This window comes from Leuresthes tenuis, unplaced genomic scaffold (genome assembly GCF_036924035.1).
Source record: "Leuresthes tenuis unplaced genomic scaffold, fLeuTen1.0.hap1 SCAF_10, whole genome shotgun sequence".
In the NCBI taxonomy this organism is placed as follows: domain Eukaryota; kingdom Metazoa; phylum Chordata; class Actinopteri; order Atheriniformes; family Atherinopsidae; genus Leuresthes; species Leuresthes tenuis.
In genome coordinates, this window is record NW_027325364.1 from 7,244,862 (window position 1) to 7,267,373 (window position 22,512).

General features: G+C 39.9%; 1 protein-coding gene across 9 annotated transcripts in view; it reads left to right on the forward strand.

Moving 5' to 3' along the window:
• The first annotated feature begins 1,001 nt into the window (after positions 1–1,001).
• Positions 1,002–22,512, forward strand: part of mef2d (myocyte enhancer factor 2d) — a 94,702-nt gene continuing 73,191 nt past the window's right edge. For 2 of the 9 annotated variants that reach the window (XM_072393756.1, XM_072393758.1), the window contains exon 1: positions 1,002–1,262. The gene's annotated coding sequence lies outside the window, so the exon portion shown is untranslated. Of the gene's footprint in view, positions 1,263–8,373; positions 8,490–22,512 lie in introns of those variants that run through there. The other 7 variants (XM_072393762.1, XM_072393760.1, XM_072393761.1 and 4 more) reach the window with 6 other exon arrangements.

A 22,512-nucleotide genomic window follows, 5' to 3' on the forward strand; every position in this document is an offset into this window, starting at 1 on the left:
GCTGTTATCACTTTATGTTTATATAATTTAAGATTCACATACATTTCTTCTATTGTGTATTTCATTTGCTACAAAAATGTCAAATAAAACATATTTGTTTTCTAAACTCTTTGTACTGTGACTGTCTGAAGTAATTCCATCTCTTACACTACACTTACTACTTTAAATCTCACAGCCAAACCATTTGCACCTCACTGACGTAACATGACGTAGTCCACCGCACATTCCTCCGTAAATGGAAGGAGTAATACATTTAAACTAGATAGGTACGTCCACTGAGTGTAACAATCAGACAACTAAGGCTTGTGAGAGTAATTTTAGCACAAGTCTAGTTACTCGGTTGCTCTGTACACGCGCCTGTCACCTTAACGTCACCATTACCCCCCACTGTAAACATCGTGTTCCTCCGCTATGGACACATAAAGTAGGACAGCGGATACTTTCTCGTTTACGCTTACTTAACACCAAGTAAAAGACAGTTGTGACTCGGTGAATTAAATATTGATTTTGTTTCGTTTAATTAGAACACGCAGCATCTGAAGAAAAAAAGTTAAACCAAATTAAGCGCAACGCAGAGGTTAATACCTGAAAGGAAACCAAACTGAGACACTTTTGTCACTATATATGCTCAGCTGGGTAAACTTGCAACTTGAATATATATGCCGAAACCGCAATTTAGCATTCACATCTGTACTGATGTTAAACAAAGAAGTAGGTTATTAAAAAACTGCATTGCCACGACTGTTGAGTGTTTTTGTAGGGAAAATAACACGTGAAAACCGCGCTGAAAAGGAGTGTTAAGTAATACTAATCTCTAATGTACAGCTGGTTCTCATAAAAAAAGAAGCGAAAAGGGAAAAAAGCGGTGAGAGTGAAGTCCTTGCTCTCAAAACATGACAAGCGGAGGGATATAAATCCTTAACACATGATGTCGCCAACAGCCCTTCCTACTTCTCGGCTCACCTTCCACCAACTACACGCTGACAATTTGATTGGTCGAAGAAGCGTTGACAGCTGGCGCCCATTGGCTGCACCTCTGTCAGTCACAAAGCAATGCCACTCAGGATAGATTAGGCACCATTTGCCATAACTAAATAGTTACATTGTACATCAAGTAGGAAGAAATATTTTGATTGGTGGTCACTGCGCTCGGCGGAGAGTTACAGTCTGTCTTCGTTTAAACCTTCTCTACGTTTTGAATGCACCAAAGTGTTACGTTTGAATCTCCAGTCTGATCAAACAGATGTGGATACACTGCTCGGGTAAGTCACTCCTCAGCTTGTGTTCGCATTTCATGTTTGTTTCATTTTTTGCCTCTTCCTGTGTTTGGGCAGTTCTGACAACTGCGTGTCCAGGCGCTGTGGTTGTGTTGAGACATTTGTGTGTTTGTATTGGAGTTTCTAACCGGCACTGAGGAGCTTATGCAGAAAGCTCGTTGGAAAGCCCGAAGACAGCGTGAAACAGTAAGAATGCAGTGCTTCATGCAGTTTGCTGAGTTAACATCAGTGTCAGAGTCCCGGCTCTTTCCTCACTGTTTGCAAGCACCTCTCAGTCCTTCAGACCTTTTATAAATAACGTCTCGTGGCCGACGGGTTCCGGCGTTGTGCCCCGCAGTAATAGCACTCCATTAGGAGCTGTCAGAAACGATTTACGACAAGTGTCAGCCAGGTTTTGACGTGATTTCTCTTCATTTCAGCAAATGGATTTCATCTCAGAGAAAAGCACGTTCACTTTATTGGAAACTTTTATCGCGCCATCAATTTCGTTTAAATGACATGTTTACACTGTGGAGAAAGTGGGCAGAAAAAAACGAGAGATATAAACTGTTTTGGCCTCAGGAAAACAGTACAGTGATTGGTGAAATTGTTATTCTTTATCAAAACCATATTGGATGCTTTTGCTCATATCCTTTAAGCTACTGCGTCCGTTGAATTATTTTATGTCTCTTTCATGAGCCCATTTCCGACAATTGTGCTCTCATTGCTGTGCGTAATTGCTTCTCTCCAGGGAGAGAGTGCCATCAAACTTCTAATTTCCTCCTCAAACCCGGAAACCATTTTACTCGTGGAAGCAGCCTATAATGATGGCATCAATAAACCCAAATAAAGCTCCTGTCAACTCAGCATCGAGTTTTCTCTGGAAAGAGGAATGCCTGTTCTGTCCATTTATTTTCTGTCTCCAGCATCCCAGGCAAGACAGGTGACTGGGATTAGAGGGCAAGCAAGACAATGAGAATATGCCCCTAGAGAGAAGTCTGGCACACCAGGAGGCAGAAGGAGCGGTTATCTATTACATCATTATCAAGTGCAGCAGAGGGATGTGCTGCAACACCCACAGATTAGAGTTTCAGTTACACCTGCAGGCAAAGTCCAGGTTGCCAAAAAGGTGTCACAGGATCCCAAGGTAGACAGACTAGATCAGGTGCTGAGTTGTGCGGATGAGCGCCCCTGCAGTTTGACAATGCAGATTAGTTGTTCATTGTGAGCCTTTGTCAGTAGGATGTGTTCACCCCGGATGCTCAGGATAACCACAGACAAGTGTTTGCCATGATAAGACAGGTGGATATGGAAATGCAGAGGAGAACTAACAGATGGCTTACACATTAAATACATGATGTTAGATTTTAGTCCATAGAATATATCAACAAGGACAATGCAGCTATGAAATATCAGGTCAAGCAGCATCAAATGTTAACGAAAAATACCAAATATTGTTAATATTCACCTTAGAATTAGTGATTAAGATTGATGATTTTTATGTAAAGATGAGTCTGATTTATCTTATCAGGCTGCATCCTACGATGTAACAAATTTAAGCTCTAAAGGGAAAACTTCATGATAGAGTCAGAACTTAGTCCAGGAAAAGTGGATGTGCCAAATCAGATCTTCTGCCATCCTTCTGCTCATCTTTGGCCTAAAGTTCAAACTCATAAAAGGGTTACATGTTGGGCACTTTGCCCCTGTTTGAAACGGCTGGCATTTTAAAGTTGCTCAGTGCAGGTCTTCTGTACAGTTTAAACCCCACCAAACACACAGGGACCTGCAGGGGGCAGTGGGTTCGGCTGACGACCACAGTGCCCATTTGGTAATGTGTGTTGCATGTCATAACCACAGTTTCTCTGACTGAATTTATGTTCTATCTCATGAAGGCATGAACTCTTTTTATTTTACTTGTCCTTTATTCATCCAGGTGTCCTTTTGAGATCATGAGTCTCCTCATGATCTCATGACAAGGGAGATGCAGCCAAGATGGCAGCCATACAAACATGTTATGTGGCAAGTTAAAAGGATTATTGAAAATGTTATATTCAGCTCACAGAAATGAATAGATAGAAATGTCCAAAAGATACTCAGAAAGCAGGGAAAGGGAAGTTTAAGTCATCCTCTTCATGCCCTTCTTTTGTCTGAGGTGTGAGCACAATCTGGAGTTTGGCTGATAAACAGAAACGCTCTGCTGTTTCTGACATTGTCAAGATGTGAGCGCTAATGGGAGACCCCCCCCCTGCACACACACACACACACACACACACACACAGTGCTACTTTATCTCATCTTTTCTTTCCATGGAAGATTGTGAGATGTGACTGTGCTTACGCTCCTGTATGCTGACCCAATTCTGGCATTAATAAAGGCCTGCATGGCCATCATTATCTCCTTCAGATTCCACTTTTCTACTCTGGTGCATCCTGAAAGGACGGCAGCAAAGCTGATCTTGCACTTTGGTGGGAAACATGATACCTACCTTTACTTTACATTCATGCAGCAGAGTGTCTGAATCTCCAGAGCACTTTCCCCTTCACGCATACTCACACAGTGTCACAATCCATATATTGAGCAAAATATTGTAGCTGGACTTGTTCAGTGAAAGGGGCTTAAGCTCAAGATAACTTACGGGCTCAGCTCAAGTAATGGGCTTTTGTGTCCCTGAGAACCGTGACTGCAGGCAAAGCTTTCCTCTTCTCCCACTAAGAGTGAAGCTCCCTTCCAGGACTAAACGGTTTGCTTTTTCTTGCGCAAATAATCTTCAAATTAAATTTTCCAAATGTCCAACCAAATTCACAGAATCGAGGTTTAATGAAGAAACTGGGCTTTGGTTTGTCAGTGCTGAAGCTCAGCCATGTGACTGCAGTCAAAACAGTAACTTAAGGAAGTACAACGACTCTCTTCTGGTGCTGCTTCCTGATGAATTTCAAACACAGGCCCTCAGCCGTTACGCACTCCAGACATTAGACAACGTCAGGGTCTGTCAGGGGCAAGATGAAGTGACTGAGCGTATCTAAATGCACAGCTGGGTGGAATCCTGCGTGTATCGGCACACGATAATTAACTTTGAGGTCCTGGTGGCCTGTGTTTCTGGATGCATTAAGACCTGTAATTGCACAAATGTTTTAAGCAGCATCTGAGGATTATTTTCATCGGTGATTAACATGCTGATGTTTTTCTTTTTATCTTATTCTAACTTTCTCATTTTTAACCCTTTAGCTTTTTGTCAGTAAGGTGCCAGGGGATTGGGAATTATGAACTAAAGGTGGAATTGTCAAATGTCTTGTTTGTCCAGCAAGGAAAATCCATCCTTTTAATTGGACTTATCACTTGACTTTTTCACAGAGAAAAGCTGCATATCCTGTCACTGGAGATATTGTAATAAGCACATTGTTGACTCTTTCCTGAGAAATTACTTAAATGGATGCTTCATAAATGTCTAAACTGGTTAGTCAATAGTTGCTCATTCATTTTCATGTAATACTACCCACCCAACCTGTCTTGAAACACAGGTTTTAATTCATAATTTTTATCCCTGATTTTGGATTTTATCATTACAGCGATGGGGTCAGGTTCTGTTATCGCTGTTAATGTCTGAAGTGTCGGTGAACATCTGTCTCTTTTGTTGTTTTGGGTTGTAACTCATCATCTGCACTGAACATCGATGTTTTTTTTCAGCCAAATCAGCACAAAGACTCAGTTTAGCGAACATTATTATTGGCTGGTCAGGCGAAGCTGGAAAATCCGTTCTTTTACCCACTAACACTGGAGTCCTGAATTGTTTGAGAGATGCTCTGGAGAGTTGGAATGTTAGAACGCTAATGTCTGTAACATTTGCTCCAGACTTCTTGTGTAGACTTTCCTCACAGTCCCCGAGTAGAATCTCTGGAACATCAGCGAGGGAGGCAGGTTACGAATGTAAATATTTTGGAGTCCTCGCAGCCGCAGTGCAAGTAAGTGTGTTTGTGTGCTAGTGAGGGTTTATTATGACTGCTGACACTACGCTCCCCACTATTGTGGATATGCACAGACACATGCAGAACTCCCATCAACACAACGAGGAGCCTCATCTGCTATTCTAATTATGATGTAAAGAAAACTGTGGTTTCCACAGCGTAATTTCGGCATCACGTCCAGCAGAAAGCCTTCTGCCTTGATTTGCTTGTGTGAGCCGCAACTCTGGAAAAAGGCTTGCCTGACTGTCCTCACATTCTCCTGAACATCTCCGGTGTCCACGTGTGGTTTTTCCTTTTATTTTGCCTTTGCCTTTTTCATTTTTCTTCCACAGCAAACAGGCTAAGCGTTGCCAAAAACGCTGCTGCAACAAAGGTCTCAATAGCCATAACCTCAAACTGCAATTAGACTTCTGTGGTAAGATAACCAACAGTTATAGCCTTCTCTCAATCTCAGCTCAAGGTCTAAAAACTGTGTTTAATCATAGTATTTGAGCTTCTATCAGCAGATGGAACTTGTCTGTACAGTATTATGTGAAAATGTTGAAGTTCAAATTACCTTTTTTTTTTTTCTTCTTGAGGTGCAATATATAACAAAATGGCGTCTAAATCGTAAGCAAAATCTCAACTTGGAACCCTTTAACAGCTTTTAGAACTTGACAAAGCCAGAGTGATGCTGACTTTAATTCTAGTCCCATCTGTCTCTTTGTAAAGAGACAGATGAAGAATGTAGGTTATCCAGTCAGCCAGTTTGGAAATCCACAACACGGAGGCACATGTGTGAGAGTACACAGAGTTGACCCGGCTGCTGCAACACAAAAAAAGAGACGAGTGAAGTTGGAATGATGTACAGATAATATAAGTAAATATAATAAATAATTGGAGCCCTAGATTGACCAAATCCCACTAAATACTTGCATTAATATCACTCAGATACTCTAGCACGATTTAGAAGAAGCTAATGAGCTAGTGAGCCCTCTGTGAATTTGATTTTCAGAGCTTTCCATTAGTCAAGACTGTCCCTGCTTGTATTGTAGAACTCAGGACTTTAGTGTTTACCAAGCAAGCTTCAATTTTCATTAATCAATTAGTTTGTCGGTCAGGGTGAGTATTGATGTGCTGTAACCTTTATTGCAAACTGTGGAAGTAGAAAATGTTTCTGTGCCAAAGACACTTGACAAAAATGAAAAACGAAAGCTGGTGAGTTTCAGCTTTGAATAGAGGCAAGCTGTTCTACTGTAGGTACCATGTTATGACGGCCGAGTTACCTATCACCTCATCGATAGTTTAACTTTTCAGCTCACTCTTGGTATTACCCATTAGAGTGGCACCGGTGTTGGATGTGTGTTTTGTGTGTGTTCACCTGGAGCTGAACCATGCTCTCACCCTGCAATGGCAGAAAAATCTATCTTGTACACTAGGCTAGACAAGCGTGCCCCCTGCACTGCCGTCAAACTGAAAGCCGCACACCACGAGCCATGCTCCTTTTTAAATGGATGGAAAGGAAAAGTGGCTGAAAGGAGCAATTACTACCTGCTCTGCTCGTGTTGCTTTCATGGCCTCTTTTATGTGCTGATTCCAGGACAGATTTTGTTCACGGTTGTTCCCACGCTGAGTGAGGAGAACAGGAAGAACTCAGCTGCACAGCAGGCCTTTGCCTTCTGCTATTATGGCTATGATTCAATCATTGCAGGGCAACATTTTACCCCAGCACATTGGAAGAGGGAAAGAAATGTCCTCACTCCCTTTCTGTTAATGCAGTTTAAAGCCAAAGGTGTTTCTGGACAAATAAGACACCACCTGCCACTTAACGCGAGAAGTAGCAGCAGCAGGCTTCACCTCACAATCCATTCTCCCCCTGCTGTGATTTCAAAATGGCCTCCCTTCTGTGCTTGCTGCCAGAGAAGCTTTGTGCAGGGTGCAGGGACCAGACCAGGCAAGATTTTGCTTCTCCTGGTGCTGCCTGAGCCGGAGTGGAAAAGTTCAGAGTGCTACATTCTTGGATTTGATTCACTATCAGTTTAAACTGCCCAAACAAAACAAAGCTTTTTACATGTTTTCTTTTGGCCAAAAGTTACATGCAGTGTTGCACTGTTATCGGCAACATGGGTGTACTTTAAAATAGATTTGCAAACGGCTGGTAGTAGTTGCTGCTGCAGCTGTGGATACGTACATTTAAATGTCAACTTAATTGATGCTTCAACAAAAAATGCAGTTTTTATTGAAACTGTACAAACTTCACAAGTTACATTTATTTTGTTTTCTTTTTCTAGATAAACTGACACTTGCAAGGTTAAGGGAAAAAGTTAGAAAAACAGAAGATTCTGGTACGAGGCCTTTATTGAATTAAAAATACCAAACATTTGTAACTTCTGTCCTCTAGCTATTTCCTATAAGTTAAAATTACTCTGTTTTTTAAAAAAAAATTATATTTGAACTCATAGAAAATGTATTTCAAAGATGACATGGACTGCATTTTTGCTTTCTAACATTTTCGACACTACACTGTAAGTTGATGAGAAAGGTAGTAAAAGTTATAATGAAAATAATCTTCACATTGTTGGAAATAAATTTAGTGTTCAGCCATGGACAAAAACATTTTTAACTAAATGTCTTCTACTTGGACACACTTTTTATGAAGTGTTGTCTCTCCAGGCTAGAACTGTCAGCAATTTAAGAACTCACACAGTCAAACTGTATCTGGATCTTGTATTTTTTGGCACAACATGAACCCGCTCTACTGTGAGCTCTGCTGTAATTTACCAGCTTTTATTTTCATACCAGCTGGGAACACTTGCAGAGGAAAGGAAGAAGAAAAGAAAAGAAAAGCAGAGTCCGAGCATCTATCCTGCCTCTTTTCAGCTTTCAGTCCATTTTCTCATGCTAGATGTTCAAAGCATCACAGCCTGCTTTAATACATGTCTCTATCTGTTAGTGGGGAAACAGTGTTGGATACGTTTCATTATTCAGTGACATTTTGTTGACCTTTTCTTAATGGTTGGAAAAACGGTCAGTTAATTGATAATGAAAGCAGTTTCCAATCATACCCAGGCTTACATCTGTGGTGTTATGTTTTCCTCACATATTCTGTTTTGAGCATGGGCCAATGGGGCTTCTCTGGTTTGACCCTCAGGGCAAAAAGTGAAGGATTAGGGCCCAGAGAAGCTGCGGCTGCAAGAACCGCCTTACTTACACAGGAATAATCCCTGTCCTCCAGCAAGCTCTTAATTGAGCCATCATCAGCTGCTGATCTACGGGTTAAACATCAATTAAGGTAATGAGCAGATAGAGAGGAGGCAAGAAGCGGGTATGGGGGATGGTGGAAGGGGGGTCTTCATTTGAAAGGGCAGAGAGGTGATGCTGAGGAGGACTGAGTCATGTGTGTGTTTCTGTGAAGTGTTAGCTTGATGAGCTGAGTGATTTTTGAGCCATGAAGTGGAGTGTTGATTATGGTTGTGGATGATGGTGGCAGCTTCAGATGGCTTGATTGTGTTTTTTCTTTTGTTTTTGTTGTTTTAGCTGTGTTTGTGTTGGACCCGCTGCAGTCTGGGTGAGCCCCTCAGCTGTTGTTGGACAGTCAGGAAGCAAGTTGGGTGATTTGTGAAAATCAGATAAATCAGCTACTTTGCTGAGGTTAAACTTGTGCAAGTATGCCCTTGTATATACCCTTTCAGATGGGTATATAAATTAGTGTAACCTGTGATATTTACATCTAGATCTATCTGTGTGATGTTGATACCATCACAAGTTGTTATGTCAGTAAAACCGCAGAAAAAAGGTCACTGAGGTTTTTTTTTAGATATATCTTAAGATTTCTTCTCAAACTTCAGACAATATGGAAGCAGAGAATATTTTTAAAAATGCTAAATCACTGTGGCTGCAACTATATTGTTTCAGCACTGACATTGCAATTAGCTCTTGTGCAGTGGTGGCAAAATAAAAATTCCAAGTATTGGAAATGAATGTCACGTGACTCTCTTTGTGTTTGATTAAAAAGAAAGCTTCGAATGGTTGAGTTCCTACTTTTAAAACTAAAACTACATTTTCTGTAATAACTTAAGTTGGCACCAAAAAGTTATTTTTGACAAATGCAAAACCAAACCTTAGTTGCTTAAAAGCATGAAAATATCATGACATATTATGCATGGACTGATAGTATCATATGGATACAAAGTATGTATTACATGCATTTTTCTGTGATTCTGAGTCACTTTAGACATCACAATTATTTTTCTGAGAAATAAAATATTGCATTGTCAGACTTTTTTTTATCCCCCTTAATTTTATACAGCCCAGTAAATCATATCTAAGCTGGTTGCTCTGGCAGTTGTGATGATTCTTCTGGGAAAAGTTCTGAAGTATTTTTGCTTTTTAACTAGACAAATGGATTCACAGTCTTTTGAAGTCATTTCAATGCAATCAGTATGCATTTGTAATTGAATAGAAACTTAAAGAAGCCAAATTTTCACGTAAATATTGTGATCTACAAGAGTTTAGTTTATTTAAAAGATACTTCTTTTTTTTTTTTACATTGAACTGTGATGAGATTCATAAATCAGAAACATTGTTCGAAAACATGTAAATCAGGTTAATTGAATTGAGCCTAAGAGTGAGTGTGCATGGTTGTTCGTCTTGTATGTCTCAGCATTGACCCTGCAATAGACTGACGAACAGCTCAGGGTGTGCCTTGCCTCCCTCCCAATGGCAGCTGTGATGGGCTTCAGCCTCTCTGCAACCCTGAGTTGGATAAAGCAGTTATAGAAAATGGATGGGAGGCTTTACATGTTCAGTTGCTGGTGATATTTGTCTGGTTTATTTAACAAAAACAGAAAAAAAGATTATTAAAAAGTCAAAGCAAGATTTCACCAGTTACAGAAGCAGCATCCACCACAGAAGAGACATCCTTCCCACCCACAGTGTTGGACTGACAGACGGTGTCTTGAAGTGCCGAGTCATAGCAGTGAGTGCTGAGCAACAACGATGGAGACAAAGCCTTGAAAATTACCTCTTAAAATGTAATAGTTCATCATTTTTATTTTTGCCAAAAGCTTTGGAATTACTAAACCTCAGATGTGATTTGTTTTTTCTTTTATCTGTAAGGAGGGATGTGTTTTAAGAACGTTGTCTGTCTCCTGGGAGTATAACTAAGTTGGTTTAGCTAAATAAAAGTCCGTAAATGTCAGAAAGGGAGTGATCAGACAGCCTCTGGCATGTTTATGTTGCTATAGCATAAGCCACCATTTTATAACATCAAACCTTTATAAATCCTTACATTTGAAGTGATTATCAGAGGAACCTTTTTGGGGTTTTTATGCTGCATTGTACTATTTGTCTGTCTGCTTGTATTCATTTGACTGAATTCTGAGACGTTGTATCTGAGGGGTCCATAAAATGTGAAACATGTCAGCAAATATCATTTAATGTTTAACAAACACAGATGATTCACTCATAGATGATTCAGTGATGGGTAACTGTTTTATAAGCAGAGCTCTAAAGATGACTCTCAGATTTATTTGGAATCCCAAAATGGTGCCTCACTCTGATGTCTCTTTTATATTGCTTCTCATCAACTCGTTCAAACATCAGACATGTCTCCCCTTTGGAATGAAACTGTCAAGTTGTTGTTACAAATGCAAAACTGCACATCAATCAGACATGGATGTAACTGCCTCCAGAACCACATGTGAGGCATCAGTGTGAGTTTTATTTTTCAATTTTCAAAACTGAGCAAAAAGGTTGCTCTAAAAGCCAGAAATTTCTAGATGCTTGTCTTGGTGATGACTGAGCTTTGTATGACACTCTGTCACTTTGTGCTCTATTGGACTTGTAGCTTGGAAAATCAAGGCTGAGCTGTATTTGTCTTTGCTATAGGACATTGGAAAATGTCAGTGACCCTCAGAAGGTCACTTTTCAGACTTTTCATTGCCCTCAGAACTGTCACGGTGCCCTGAATGTTAGACTGATTAAAGGGAAGCCCAAAGGCTGCTCTGGTATGTAGATGGATTCATTGGTTGTCAGGAGACATTAACTGCTTAAGTAGTTTTAAAGTTTATATACTGGTTAAGAAATTCTTCTTTGCATTAATTGGTGTGGGGAAATTTAGCAATTTCTCTGTAATCCCTTTAGCTTCATGTGCATCAACGACATCATCTCATTGGTCCAGCGCTTTCTGTAACTTTGGTTTTCAGATGTCCTCGTTTGAAGCTTCAGCAGAGGAATCCTGTCACTAACAAGTACAAAAAAACCCAAAAAAAACAAGTACATTCGGGGTCTATATTTCAATAATGCAGAGACATTGTCACACATATATAAATGCTCACAACAGTGTAGGTCACATGTGCAGGCTCTAAGTCGCTCTAAAATAGAAGCACAAACCAAACTTTTGTTGGAATATTGTTTGAACACAAACAGCCACACAAGAATTTGATACTCTGCTGCTATTGGTGCATTGCGGTTGGCGCCAGCTGCGACATTCGACCTTAGAGCTTTGAACAGAGAATAATGGCATGTGACAGACAAGCATTCATAGTGACATTGCTTTTTGATCCTTGCATAGTCATTATTATATTTATTTCCTATCTTAGAACCTTTGGAAGTTACACAGCTATGAAAAAAAGAAACTGTTATCTTGTGGCTTTCTGGATGAGTGGCCTCAGTTTTCAACACGAGTGCCACACACAGCCTCCAACCTTTAGGAAAAAGTGGGAATGCCAAATTCACATTTTCTCTTTGTCATTCTAGCCTAAATTGGAATCAGCCGTTTACGGTTTACCACAGACTTGCTATTCGTTTCCCATAGAAACGGAGAACATGCAGAAAATCCCTTTACTTTTCCCTTAAGAATGGTTTCTGGGTATGCTGGGTACAAGGGTGGCCTGAACTTCAAAGAGACCGTTCTGTAATCTGAAATGTCCCAGCACAGTGGCTTGCCAGCATGCCCTTGAGTTAGATGATGGCCTACCTGCTCAATCACACTACTAAAAAGAATACTTGTCTGATTTCAGTCATGACTTAAATGTGGTTTAATTTTCACTTGTTGTTGAACAACACTGAGCCCACTAAATCTATCCATTCTCTGTGCCTGGCATTCTATGAATATCTGTTACATAAATACTAAGCAGATATAGAGAAAAAAAACAGAGCGGTAAATCCCTCAGTTGTATTTTTTTTTTCTATTTATTTTTTGCTAAAAATATCTTGTTGAGAGCTCTAAATATATCCATTTGGCATCAGAAGAAATTGCTGGAAAAACCAGCTTTGGGGCGGAAATGGAAATCTGTGCTGACCCTGTTTTGACTATGATGTGGAAACAGATGAGCGTGTGTGAAAGAACCGAGTATACATAACATTTATTTTGATCAGGGTTCATAAAATCTCCAGGAATCTCTTCCTCTTATTACATTTCACCTCCGGCTTTCTGTAGAGTTTTGTGATCCCTCTCTGCTCCCTTGTGCAGTTGGTGCACTTTGCTGCTGCATTTCATCTAGATTAAGCTGTATTTGTCTTCTTTTAATAAATCTTTGCAAACCAAAGAGGTCACCCGATGAAAGGCTAGCCAAATGGACATTGTATCGGGATCAAAAACCAGTGGTCCTCGATCAAGATGCAGTTATGTAAGTTAAATGCAAGTTAAACTCAACACAATTTGCAGGATTTAGCCTTTAATAACAGGAGTTTGAGCAACGAGTCACAGCACTCTCAGGGATGCTGCCCAATACAAAACCAAGTCTGGTTTGACCTTGGTAGGGCTATAGTATCAAAAATCCACTTACATTCAGTTTGAATCCATTTAGTTCAGCTTCTGACAACCTTCAGCAATCCTTTTTTTTATTTTATTATTATCTTTTATTATCTAAATGTACAGCTTTTTAAAATAAAAGTCAAAATATACTGGACTTTATGTGTATTTCTCAAATATAAAAAAACATTTCTGATCTGTCATTAATGCTTAAAACATTACATCCCCTTGATTGAAACACAAAATGTGCATTATGTCTAATGTGTGATACTATTTATCTGCAAGAGGAGACTTCCCTTTCTAAGGATCCATAAACTATGGAGGATTAGTATTTTGGATTAGCGTCTTGTTCAGGAGCCACAGAGACGTGAACACGCTTGTCAGCTTGACGCTTGAATACAGGACTTGTGGTTAAAGCTTTCATACTCTCTGCAGTGCCCTGTTGAATTTGAATAGAAATACAGAACCTGTCCTACTTTTGATATGTGTCATAGCAATGACCTTGTTGCCACGGCATCATGTATATGAATCATTTCATAACTCCAAACTTCATGTTTTGTAACGCAGCAGGATTCTGAGGTTACTGACATTGGCGGAAATCCAGTAGGAGCCACGGATACCAGGAGGATTACTGATAAATCAGAATCGGCAGCATTATATTCAGCTGAGATTAGGGCTCCTCTGCTCAATGACTCAAGCTGCAGTCTACACTCTGCACACTGAAGGTTTCACAGGAGGTCTATCTTGTATTGTTGCCAGAGAGCTCTGAGAACACTACCTCGCAAAGATTTAAAAAGAAACGAGCAGAAAAAAAGAAGAAGTTGGGACACGGATCAAGGAGTGCTGTACACCTACAAGACCGCAGGAGGCTTCAAGAGAAAAGAGATGTATAAGAGAAGTTTTTTGCTTCAAATGCCATGCATCTGTTTTTGAAAAGTGTACTAGCTCTGATGCATCGTTCGGTGTTCAGAACGCATTTTTCTGCCTCCAGGAGCAGAAATGTTTCATAATCAGAAGTCCTTTGCTGACTAAAAACCTGAATCTTAACTTGCACAGTAAGTTTCTTCTGACAGAAATTGTTTTGTTACAGCAAAAAACAAAAATTTCTGTCCTTTTGCTAAGCAGAAAAGCAAAAGAAAAAATAGTGTTGTCTTGGATTTCATGGTCAATAAAACTTTATTTACTACAACTTTTAACACTTACATTTTTATGCTTTAATGCTGAAAAAATGGACAGGCTGGCATGAGTAAAGGATGCCAACATGGGAACCTTTTTCTGTAGTAGCTTCACATTCCTTCAGATTTTGTTGTCCTTGAGGTATCTCCCTAATTACTGACTCATTGTTTTGGCTGTCATTCTTGTCTTGTTTTCTCTGTCTTTACGTTGGCTCAGCTATGCTGCTTGGTGCCAAGATTTATGACGATCATCTCAGATAAATGATCTAAGATTAAGTTGGTCACCTGCTGTTTGAGCATTCAAACAGGACTGTAACAAACAGAGGCTGCATATGTGTGTGGTCTAGTTTAGGTTTACAGGGAAACGGTGACTGCTGTCAATATTGTTTTTTTTGTTTGTTTGTTTTCTTTTGTTTTTTTGCCAGCGACCCTAATGGAGGAATAAATGTGACCATTTTGAGAGGGAGTAAATAAGAACTGGGAGACTTTCAGTTGTCAGCCAAAGTACCGTGCCACCATTCTAGCGGGGTTATGATGGCGTGAGAGCAGGGGCTGCTGGCAGGCACTCTGGCACAGCTGAAATAGCAAGCAGCAGAGCCAGGAGCTGAAATGTTATACCCAGGCTTCTCACACTCCTCCTGTTTTTCACTTTATCTCTCTTCCCTGTCTTTCTTTTGCCTTCTCACCTCTCTTACACCCGCTACCTTTCTTTAATCTGAAATCCTTGTATTTGCTCTTCATCATTATCATGTAGTCTTTGTCAGTCTCCTTACCCTCTCCAGTCCAGCCTTCCCTTGTTGAATTCCTCCCACACCTGTCATCCACTTCCAGTAAAGCATGTCGAGGGGTTCGGGCTTCATTTGAATATTTGAATGTATATGAACCTCCTCCTCACTGGGATGTGGCATTGTTTTACAGCTGGGCAGCTGTGGTGGTGTAATGGGACCATCTGCTCAGAACTCACAAGCTAATGTGTAGAAAGAGTATTTAGAGTTGAGGGGAGGGCATTATACAAAGGAGGCTGCTTATTCATCTTTGTTCCTCTTCTGTTGTACAATAGCAATAACTCAGAGTTGGGAACGGTTCCAAGGAGAGAAGAAGTACTAAGAGGAGGTGGAAAATTCCCCTTTCCACCCCTCCAAAGTTTCACAATTTCTGATGCTTGTGTTTTTCCTAGTGTTGTTGCAGGCTTGTGTGTGTGTGTGTGTGTGTGTGTGTGTGTGTGTGTGCGTGTGCACACGTGTGTATATACATTTCTTTGCTTGTCTTTGAAGAAATATTTCAGCAAATCACCTTTAAAATTGAAATGAAATGGCTTGGTTGCTGCTTGGTTATATATAATGTTTCCTGCAAAAACAGAAGTTGGAGAAGCTGTCCCCTCTGCTCTGACAGCTGAGCCTCAGTAGTCTGAGCAGGCGCTACCGCCATTCGGAAAAAGTGTTTCACTGGACGCAAAATAGATTAATGTCCATATGCGGAATGAGTCAACAAAGAGTTTTTGTTTTCCACAAGTCATCATCAGTAAAATACCATTTAAAAATATCATACAAACATTTAAACATCAAATTTGATTTTGAGGGAGTTTTCCTAAAGAAATGCAAATTCCTGCCAAAGAAATGGTAGTTCTACAGGAATATTTTGCTGGCATAGTTTTTGGCTTCTTGGGCTTCTTCTGGCGTGGAGTCTTTCTAGATTCGTGACATCACAGTTGTGAAAAGATCCATTTTGGAAGGCTCCAAGCCATGTGTTTGCGGCCCTGGTGGGTTATTTCTGACCTTTTCTAGGTGTGGAGATGGCCACCATCTGCAGCTATTGACCATACGATTTAGTTGGAACTCCTCTAGAGAATAATTAATATATTTTGGTCAAATGGTCCCATTATTGTTATTATTATTTTAAAAACTGATTATCGAATGGGAGCATTGAACATTTATCTTGCTTTAATCACTGTTGACAACAGAGGAATGGGTTCAAAGTGTCTTTGTTACAGACATTTTACCCAAGGAAACTGCATATTTATTTCGTTTTGCGCTCTTAAAAGGTCTTAGAAGTCACAAAAAATGTGCTCAGAGAGTGTTCAGACACCCTGATGGCTCTTTAAAGTGCAGCTGAAATCCATTTCTCTGCTCTGATGTACACACCAGCTCACAGCATCAATAAGGAGTGTTTTTCGCGGGCAAAAACACAGCCGTTCTTTCAGTCGATGGAGAGTGTACTTATTTTCTGGAGGGCAGTGTGAGTGCAGGCATTAGATAACGGTTTATTTGATGGTGTTCAATGGCTGACTCGTCCTCACCTCTCGCCCAGGCCTCTCCTGCTCTCCAGCCCACACGCGCTCCCATGTAAAACCAAACGCACACAGACATCCACCCACTGGCTCACATACACACACTCACAAACACACACTCCCGCTCTCTGCATCCTTCCTCTGGAGGATTCTGGCAGTTGTTTATGTTATTGAACTGGTTATCACATTACAGCTGGAACACTACCAGGCTAAGAGAGAAAGAGTCCTGCCGCTCTCTCAAGAAAGGAAAGAAAGGCATTGCAAAGGAAAAGCAAGAGCAGAGGGAGGACTAGCTAAGAATATGTTAAAATGTACATTATATTACATTTTTACTGAACAGTTTTTAACCACATTCATCGTCACTTTGACAACTGCAGCTGTATAACAAAAAAATGGTGTTGCCCAATTCTTTATCAAATACATCATCTGATCTGGTTTGCTATTTCCCAAAAGAAATATTTCAAAACTGCAGTTACTGTTGTATAAAGTCTTTATGTTATCATATTCCATGATTTCATTTCAATATTTTTTTTATCAATACAATTAGCCACCCTTTAAATCTGTCTGTGGGTTTTTCAAGTATTTAATCAATCAAACAAGAGCTTGTGACCTATTGTTGTCACTTTATTGGGTGCTCAAAGTGGCTGAATGTAATCAGCAGCTGGACTTCCATTGTCTTTTGGATGATTATTTAGATGGTGTGAATATGGAGATGTGAGCGCAAACAGTACAAATTTTCCCTAAAAAACTTTATTCTTGCATGAGGTGGTATTTTCATGTTTTGAAAAATGCTTGATGCACTGAAGAGGGAATGGAAGCCACTTGATAAATGGGGAGGACAACTATTTCTTGTACTGAATTACCAGCAGCAACGTAGTGTATATCTCCACCTTTTGGTCACAATTTGCAGCTTAGCTTTTTAAAAGATTGCTTCATATTTACTTCACTAGTGAATAAAAACCTGGATAGTGAGGATTTAATCTGAATTACTTCACCAATCTATTGGGGTTCTTTTGCCTCTGAACTTATCAGTTACTTTTTTCTATACCTGATCTACACCTCATCTTCTTCTGACAGCTGCACATTACAAACTCAAGTATTAATGCTGCATGGAATTAGCAACAGAATGGCATAGAATGGCATAATAACCGAGCCTGGTTTCATATCACAAATAGATAACAACTCTGTTAGTTGCTGAAATATATGCCAAAACATCTTTCAGAATATCAGTAGCATTATGGTAAGCAAATTTAATTTTCCTTGACCAAAAACTTAAATGAAAGAGAAGAATGCTGTAGATTGTCCACGTTGCTACAAGTGTGTCTCAGGCTGAAGCCGGCTCAGTGGACACTGTTTTCAGACTTTCAGAGATAATAAAATGGTTTCGTATACACTGCAAACCTGTGCAGTCTTTTTTTCTCTGCCAGCCACCCAGTCTCTTCTGTAAGAATATTTCCATGGATGAATCCAATGTAGTAAAATCAGCCACAGAATATCAATGAAAATGACATGATAAAGAACAGTTTTATTAAACTTCCACTGAAGAGAAGAATGAAGGTGCCACTCCCTGCTATCTGCCACTGACTGCATAGTTTGTTCAAAATAAGTTGTTAGATGCTTCTGAAAAAGAAATAAATCAGTGCTTAGAGGGTATTCACACATTTTAGGGGAAATTAAGTCCAAAAAAGTGAAAATACTGATGACCCTAATATCAGAATAGAAGACTATTTGGACCTATCCTTCTGGATATGATGGTGTAGTGGTTTGATATACCATTTGGAATCTGGACAGGAGTTAAATTGTAAAAATGTATTTGATGCTGCATTCATCGCAGTGTCCAACTTATCGCTCAATTGCCCTGCTTGGTGCAGCTTGACGCAGCTTTGGTAGAAAGTAGCTTTGGCACACAGTTTTAGTGGAGCGAAGGTTAATTTCTTGGTTTCTAAAATGCGCTCCAACACACAGGATCCTCCAAAGCCGCTTGGTGGTAGCATGGGTGTAATAAAGGAACAGAAAAAAGACAGATGTGGTTAAAAACTCTTCACAAGTTCTGGAAACTTCTTTTTTGTACTGTTTTGCTCACCCAGGAAAAAATAGATAATCCAGTGATGTGTTTTTTATTCTCCCTTTCACCCCATGGTTCTGCTCATCCAATCAAAGGAAGTGCTGTGCTTTCAAATCCCCTCTCTTCTTCCCAGCTCTACTCCTTTATACAAACAGATACTCCTCGTCCTAAATAACTTGCATTTCACCAGAACTCACTTTGCTGAAAACTTTGTCTGACAAAAGAATTAGAAGAATGTTCATGACTGTTGCTCATATCTCCAAATTCTTGAATAACACTTCTTTGATGAAGCCTTTCTGTCTCCATCAAAGAACAAATCTCATTGTGCAGCTGCAGTGTCTGAATGGCAAAAAAGGGAAAAAGGTCTCTCAACAATGCAGGGGGCCTTAAAACCATGTGATAATGAAAAGAAGTTGACTCGGAGATCGATTATTGTTGGCATAGGCGTGACCTAAGGATTATAAGATCCACATACGGTCAAACTGTGATTATGATTGTACACAGCGGTGATTGAAGTGAAAACCTGGGTATTGTAGGTTAAAATGATTGTGGATTAAAATGACAGCGTGGTTTTTTGCCTGCTGTAATGCCAGCAACGGCTCCACTGAAGCTAAGCAAAGAAGCTTAGTGCTTTTAGCAAGTAGCTCTGGTCTATGTTAGCATCTGTTGTTACAGTGGATCGCAGCATACGCACGCTTCAGCCACTCAAACACATGTGCGAGTATCATAAAGCCTTGCTTTAATGCACGGAAGGGGAGCCAGAGTATATGTGTGAGTTGTCGGGTGATGCAGTATGAAGGAAAGCTTTTAACAGAGGACAATTCCTCTAGAGTCACAACAGGTGTGTGTGCGTGTTTGTGTGTGTGGATTGCAGAGAGGAATTATTAGCTGGGCACTAAAAGGAGGAGGCGAGCTGGAGGGCTTATGAAGGGTCCCCTCTGCCCCACCTGTAGCCTGTCAGCTGTTGTAAGCCTGTTAAAACGTCAGCTGTTTCTGAGGAGAAGTGTGTGTGTGTGTGTGTGTGTTAGTCAAAGTCAGGGAGCTTCTAGAAGTTGGAGGGGAGGGCTGGTTCTGTGTGGCCCTCATTGCCCCATTGCACATCAAACGCCTTGTTGCCTTTGGGGATTTGTTTGTGCACAACACAGCTCCTCATGCCCGCATCCAGCAACATGATGGTCTGGTCTTGCTTCTGCCTCTTTTCTGCTCATCAGAGTCGAATCAACAACTCTGTTCTCTGAAGCTGAAACCAACACACTAAGAGCTTGAAAAGTAAACGGATAGAACATAGAAAATGTCTAGAATAGAATAGAATGCTGTTACATGCTTTACATGCTTTTAATTTTCTTTCCAAGTAGCAAGTTTAATGTATTTGTGATCAAGGTTGAGTGCCGTTTAAAATGTTTCACTGTCAATGCTGGAGTCTCTCTGTCTCAAAAATATAATACTACATTGTGCCTCTCACTCTGGACACGAACCCACTAACTCTCAATAACATCCGGCTTTCATCCACAGTGGGAAAGGGTACAATCTGCATTTATGTCCTGCTCAAATTACTCTGCACACTTTATGAGCTCCAACACAAGTGATGGAATAATTTTTGTCCCTATTTTGGTGCAATGCTCAACAAGGATTGTTCCTCATGTAGATACCTTTGTGTCTTTATCATGTCCTCCTCGACTGCCATCTTTATTCATTTGAACATTGTTCAGTCAGTATTTATTAGGCAAAGATGTGATGAAATAACTGCTTAAACTTTGGCATAGAGTGCACTGACCTCCAGGTCAATTATTACAGTTTACTAACCCTTTATTTTGGTGCCTTTGTAAGGTAGAATGTGATTAATTGGAATGATCAAAATACCTGTTTTAATCAGGAAATATATGAGTGTTAGAATCAGTACAACCAAACTTGCAATCAATAATTGGTACTAAGGTCATTTCTGGTCATTTTTTCCATTTGATTAGACACCATCATCAGGACGAGTAAACTGTGATTCAACTAAAAAAAAAACAACATATGATGTGAAATCAAATGTGTTTCATAATTTACTGTCAGTTGACTGTCAATTATTTGATTGGAATTGTCAGGTCAGTATTTTCTATCATGTTTAAAAAAACTTTTTTCCCTGTTAACTTTTTTTTGTGTATTTGAATAATATCACAGACTGGGTCACAGTTTTTGTTTCGTTTTACTTTGATTTCTTTGTGGTTATGACACTGTCAAACCACAGAGCTGTTTTTGACTAAAAAGGTTTTAGAAGAGTGGAGAGGTGAAAATACACTGTAGATAAGAAAAATGTTAAAATATATTAAAAAAAAAGAAAAGTCTATTGTTTCTAATCTCTTTAGTTATCTTATGAGCTCTCTTGTTTTATCTTAAGACCCCACTGTGAGGTTCCTAACAGTTTTAAAATAGCTGTTACAACGGGACAAGTAGTAATGATTTACAAACATTTAAAAATGTGTGTATTAAACTACAAGTAACCATAGCAACACAGTATCTATTTTCCATACTTACTGTTCATAGCCATTAAATTCTACTCATAATGTCCCGCTGTAAAGTCCCTTCAAGTAGCATAAATAAAATAAAACTTATACAAGCCTTTCCACATCAAAGCCGACGTCATCGTCAGGAATCAACGGTTAACAAGCCACAAAGTCCGTGTGAAGTGACGGGTGGTTGAATGGAGCATTTAAATGCTACGCTTTAAGCCGTGGTACTTGTGAGATGTACCGTGTGAAGTTAAGTGTTCCTCCAGTCTACTTCAAACAGGCGTTTTGCTGGGTACCCAAATTAGCTTAGTATTGAGTTTGAGAACATTCTGATCAGGGGTGGCCTCATTTTGGGGGCTGAACCCTGCTCTGTTAATCAGGGTTAGGGTTCCAGTGATGCCTCAGTTGGCCCTGTAGTAAAGCAGTAACTTCAAAGGCTCTTGTGCTTTATTTGTGACCTCACAGATGATGGCGTCAGTTCAGATCACATGCCTGTTACGGTTGGCACACGCACTGCTCCTTTTAAAGTGGTTGCAGCTTGAAAACAGCTTCTTCTTTGGCTGTGATAGGTAGCTTCGCCTCTTTTTTAAAAACACTTTAATTATCTTTTCATAACAATTATGAAACCACTACTGAGGATTCTTGGATCAGTTCATTTTGGAGAAATATTGTATGTGCTCTTGTGCAACTTTTTTTATCATTGTTAGAGCTGAATGTCGCATTTAGGAAGTTATATTGTCAGTCCTTATTCCTCCCGCTAAGTTCTGATTGTTTGTTTCCGCAGCTGCTGGGGCCAAAGAGCACATCTCCGTGTTCGGCCGGCATATTGGCAAAGGTTAGCGTATTTTCAGTCTTGCATAAAACAGTCCTCTGTATTTTGGCAAACAGCTAGGCGAAACTTTAGACACCTCCAACAGTTTATTTGCAGGTTATTTTAACAAGATGAATTTGTCTTGTTTTCTATTCTAGTGTCTGTGTCCAACAAGCTGGCATCGGTTTGGGCCCTAAGTAGAGTTTTCCCTAAGTGTTTCAAACAAACATGTTCACTCAGCTGATGCTTGTATCCACAACAACACAGTGATTGCAGAAATATAATAAGTGTAAAGTCCCAAATCACAGAGCAGTCACTTGTATTGATCACCAGGTTTGAGACTGGGAGCTTTAGATTTAATAAAGACGTCGTGTCACATAAAATGATTATTTAAAGGATGATTTTCCTCCTTAGAAATTCTGTCGATGGCTATAAGAAATGAACATTTGATGAACATTTAATTCCAGACATCTGCTCTTATTTTTCAGGGTGTAAGTGTAATGTGTACCGTCTCTCAACTCTCCAGCCAATCGTGCTGGCGTGGGAGTCACAGGTGTTGAGTGATTTATAGCTTTAATTTGCTTGATAAATTAAAATATGATGTAGGACTAAGCACAGAGGATTAATTAATAGAACTCAGCAAGCCCCTGTTTTACTTTACCTCTCTTGGCAATGAGACAGAAAGGCTTACTACTAAACTTTCACATTGAAAAGGTATACTATACACAG